Source organism: Schistocerca piceifrons, unplaced genomic scaffold (genome assembly GCF_021461385.2).
Source record: "Schistocerca piceifrons isolate TAMUIC-IGC-003096 unplaced genomic scaffold, iqSchPice1.1 HiC_scaffold_22, whole genome shotgun sequence".
Classification (NCBI taxonomy): Eukaryota; Metazoa; Arthropoda; class Insecta; order Orthoptera; family Acrididae; genus Schistocerca; species Schistocerca piceifrons.
Genome location: NW_025728119.1, coordinates 1 through 5,000, shown reverse-complemented (window position 1 = coordinate 5,000; position 5,000 = coordinate 1). Strand labels below are relative to the sequence as shown.

General features: G+C 54.7%; 1 non-coding gene across 1 annotated transcript; it reads left to right on the top strand.

Moving 5' to 3' along the window:
* The first annotated feature begins 2,717 nt into the window (after positions 1–2,717).
* LOC124742202 lies at positions 2,718–4,626 on the top strand. Its single transcript, XR_007010219.1, has one exon. It is a non-coding gene; the product is annotated as a small subunit ribosomal RNA (ribosomal RNA).
* Positions 4,627–5,000: the final 374 nt, after the last annotated feature.

Genomic DNA, 5,000 nt, shown 5'->3' with positions numbered 1-5,000 from the left:
TATCACAACCAGACCAGGAGGTCCGTGCGGAAAATACAATATCCCAGCCTTTCGACATCCACCATTGCGCAGACCAGGCACCAACACCCACACATGTCCTATACAACGGTGCACCCAACATCACAATAGTACCTCCTGTCACAGCGCACAAACAATGACATGAGTCAAAGACACAGGTCTCACACAAGCATAGAATTGGAGCGCCGCCTCTAATAAGCCAAAGGTGCATCCTGACGTGACAAATCTGATCATGTCACAAGCATTCACTTACTATAATCACTATCAACGAACCTGCCGCCCCCGCCCCCCCCCCCCCTACACCTTTCCGTACAACAACGTGTAACCTAACCTAACCTAACCTAACCTATGTTGTACCTTAACCTAACCTATGTTGTACCTTAACCTAACCTATGTTGTACCTTAACCTAACCTATGTTGTACCTTAACCTAACCTATGTTGTACCTTAACCTAACCTATGTTGTACCTTAACCTAACCTATGTTGTACCTTAACCTAACCCATGTTGTACCTTAACCTAACCCATGTTGTACCTTAACCTAACCCATGTTGTACCTTAACCTAACCCATGTTGTACCTTAACCTAACCCATGTTGTACCTTAACCTAACCCATGTTGTGCCTCAACCTAACCCATGTTGTGCCTCAACCTAACCCATGTTGTGCCTCAACCTAACCCATGTTGTGCCTTAACCTAACCCATGTTGTGCCTCAACCTAACCCATGTTGTGCCTTAACCTAACCCATGTTGTGCCTTAACCTAACCCATGTTGTGCCTTAACCTAACCCATGTTGTGCCTTAACCTAACCCATGTTGTGCCTTAACCTAACCCATGTTGTGCCTTAACCTAACCCATGTTGTGCCTTAACCTAACCCATGTTGTGCCTTAACGTAACCCACGTTGTCGCCTAAACCTGCTCTGTAATTGTTATACGACTCGTTCAATTACTGTAGTGTTGCCCACCCGCAACCCTCGCAATATAGTTCGCTACTCGCACTGCCCGCACCCCTGTGTATCGCTTCATGTTAAACACCTTGCAAGTCTTGCTCACTTTCCACATGCTCCTGCTGTACACTGTAATGTGGATGGCAGCAGGACGTACATGCCGCCCCTCCCCACGTCCCCACCTTGCCCCCTGCCTTCGCAAGCTGGTTGGTGAGAAGTTTGCATGTTCAATGCCCTTCGCATGCGACGTACTCAGGCTACGTTGTGGTGCGGCCTGTGTCAACTGTCCGCTGATGTCGTACGCGTGAACCACAATCTGTACTGCACATTCGTCCTTATGTACTGAATGATACATCGTGGCACATGTGTGACCGCACAACGACTGCGCCCAAAAACGGCGGACCATACAGTGCAAATATTGTGCACGCAGCTACGTGTCGTCTCCCTATGAGAGCTGGATTGCAGTGTGGTACGCCATAGAGACGTGTGGGAGGAACGGACGCCGTGGATGGCGATCAGCATGAGCTGTCTGTTGATGTATTCGGACCTAGTCGTCTCTCCTCACACACCGTGATGGCATGGTGCACCGCGTTCCATATCTGCGACATGCTACAGAGGCCGGTTGACAGTCGTTCGAGCAATGGACATCGCATACGTACGGGGGCCACCTTCCACGTATTGTCTAGGCGTGCACATTTTGTTGCGTGTATGTGGGCAGACGTAGTGTGGCGTGACACCTGACACAGGCATGCAATAATCGTTGAAGTTGCAAATGGCGATGGACGCCTGCGTTTTCTGGTGAAGTTACGCAAATGAACAAATGGTAACCTGTTGTGGTGCGGTTGTTCTCGCTAGGGGTGAATCGGTGATGGCGACGATAGGTTGAGGTACTAACCGGTTGTTCCAGCGATACCCACCATGCCGACGAAACTGAACGGCATCTGGGTGTGAAGCGATACGCGGCGGTGGCTGGGTGGGACCGTCCCCGGCCGGTGAGGGGGCGCCTCCCGGCGTGCTGGCCGCGCGGTGCGTGGGCGCACGCGCTACAGCCGGCTGGTGGGGGCGGCCAGTGGCAGGCGCGCCGGCCGACGGACGCGGCAGGCGTCGCAGCTGCGCGCCGGCGCACCCTGCGCGCGGCGCCGTGCGGCCAAAGTAGGTCCTCGCGGGCCCGGTGCGAAGCGCGGTGGACATCTTCAGTGTGCTGGTCCGATTGAGGACTGTGTGCGTTGAGGATGCGCCGCCGCCCGGCGCTCGGCGCCGCGACGCCGTCTGCTGCTCGGTCGCCCCAGCGGTTCTCGCTGGTGGTTTGTATCGCAGCTGTGCGGATGTGTTGGCGCGTGCGCTGTGCTGGGAGAGTTCGCTTCGGCACCCAAGTGGGGCTTTTGTCCTTCTGTGGCGCTGGCGTTGGAGCTGCCGGTCACCGTAGGTGGCGCGTGTTGTCTCCCGCCGGCAATGCCACGACAGCACGCTCCCGGGCCTCTGTCGGCAGCGGCAAGCTCAGTTGGGAGCACGGGTGGTCGCACCGAAAGCGTCTACTCGCCTAACTCCGGGCGATTGCGCCTCTCTCGAACCCGACCAAGTACTTGGGACGGCGCTGCGCGCCGCCGGGACCTGAGAGGGTTTCGAGGTGTATTGTGCAGGGGAGCTCAGCCTCCTCCTGTTTGCAGAATGATTGAGCGGACGCTTGCGTGTTCGCGCGGGCCCCCGGGACACACTCCCGGGCGGCCGGCTGCTCAGCTCTAGTTGACGCAGCTCCCTGGTTGATCCTGCCAGTAGTCATATGCTTGTCTCAAAGATTAAGCCATGCATGTCTCAGTACAAGCCGCATTAAGGTGAAACCGCGAATGGCTCATTAAATCAGTTATGGTTCCTTAGATCGTACCCACGTTACTTGGATAACTGTGGTAATTCTAGAGCTAATACATGCAAACAGAGTCCCGACCAGAGATGGAAGGGACGCTTTTATTAGATCAAAACCAATCGGTCGGCTCGTCCGGTCCGTTTGCCTTGGTGACTCTGAATAACTTTGGGCTGATCGCACGGTCCTCGTACCGGCGACGCATCTTTCAAATGTCTGCCTTATCAACTGTCGATGGTAGGTTCTGCGCCTACCATGGTTGTAACGGGTAACGGGGAATCAGGGTTCGATTCCGGAGAGGGAGCCTGAGAAACGGCTACCACATCCAAGGAAGGCAGCAGGCGCGCAAATTACCCACTCCCGGCACGGGGAGGTAGTGACGAAAAATAACGATACGGGACTCATCCGAGGCCCCGTAATCGGAATGAGTACACTTTAAATCCTTTAACGAGTATCTATTGGAGGGCAAGTCTGGTGCCAGCAGCCGCGGTAATTCCAGCTCCAATAGCGTATATTAAAGTTGTTGCGGTTAAAAAGCTCGTAGTTGGATTTGTGTCCCACGCTGTTGGTTCACCGCCCGTCGGTGTTTAACTGGCATGTATCGTGGGACGTCCTGCCGGTGGGGCGAGCTGAAGGCGTGCGACCGCCTCGTGCGTGCTCGTGCGTCCCGAGGCGGACCCCGTTGAAATCCTACCAGGGTGCTCTTTATTGAGTGTCTCGGTGGGCCGGCACGTTTACTTTGAACAAATTAGAGTGCTTAAAGCAGGCAAGCCCGCCTGAATACTGTGTGCATGGAATAATGGAATAGGACCTCGGTTCTATTTTGTTGGTTTTCGGAACCCGAGGTAATGATTAATAGGGACAGGCGGGGGCATTCGTATTGCGACGTTAGAGGTGAAATTCTTGGATCGTCGCAAGACGAACAGAAGCGAAAGCATTTGCCAAGTATGTTTTCATTAATCAAGAACGAAAGTTAGAGGTTCGAAGGCGATCAGATACCGCCCTAGTTCTAACCATAAACGATGCCAGCCAGCGATCCGCCGCAGTTCCTCCGATGACTCGGCGGGCAGCCTCCGGGAAACCAAAGCTTTTGGGTTCCGGGGGAAGTATGGTTGCAAAGCTGAAACTTAAAGGAATTGACGGAAGGGCACCACCAGGAGTGGAGCCTGCGGCTTAATTTGACTCAACACGGGAAACCTCACCAGGCCCGGACACCGGAAGGATTGACAGATTGATAGCTCTTTCTTGATTCGGTGGGTGGTGGTGCATGGCCGTTCTTAGTTGGTGGAGCGATTTGTCTGGTTAATTCCGATAACGAACGAGACTCTAGCCTGCTAACTAGTCGCGTGACATCCTTCGTGCTGTCAGCGATTACTTTTCTTCTTAGAGGGACAGGCGGCTTCTAGCCGCACGAGATTGAGCAATAACAGGTCTGTGATGCCCTTAGATGTTCTGGGCCGCACGCGCGCTACACTGAAGGAATCAGCGTGTCTTCCTAGGCCGAAAGGTCGGGGTAACCCGCTGAACCTCCTTCGTGCTAGGGATTGGGGCTTGCAATTGTTCCCCATGAACGAGGAATTCCCAGTAAGCGCGAGTCATAAGCTCGCGTTGATTACGTCCCTGCCCTTTGTACACACCGCCCGTCGCTACTACCGATTGAATGATTTAGTGAGGTCTTCGGACTGGTACGCGGCATTGACTCTGTCGTTGCCGATGCTACCGGAAAGATGACCAAACTTGATCATTTAGAGGAAGTAAAAGTCGTAACAAGGTTTCCGTAGGTGAACCTGCGGAAGGATCATTACCGACTAGACTGCATGTCTTTCGATGTGCGTGTCGTGTCGCGCAACACGCTACCTGTACGGCTCGCCGTAGCCGTGCGCCGCGTGCGGAACCACGCGTGCCTCTCAAAACTAGCGGCAATGTTGTGTGGTACGAGCGCTGAAGCGCTGGAGCGGCTGGCCTGCGGCACCTGGCGCCTGGCGCCGGTTTTGAATGACTTTCGCCCGAGTGCCTGTCCGCTCCGGTGTGGAGCCGTACGACGCCCGTCGGCCGTGAGGCCGTTGGACACAGAACGCTGGAACAGGGGCCGCCACACGCCTCACTCCCGCCTATGCGACCGTCTCGAAAGAGACGGCGGAAACTGAGAAAAGATCACCCAGGACGGTGGATCACTCG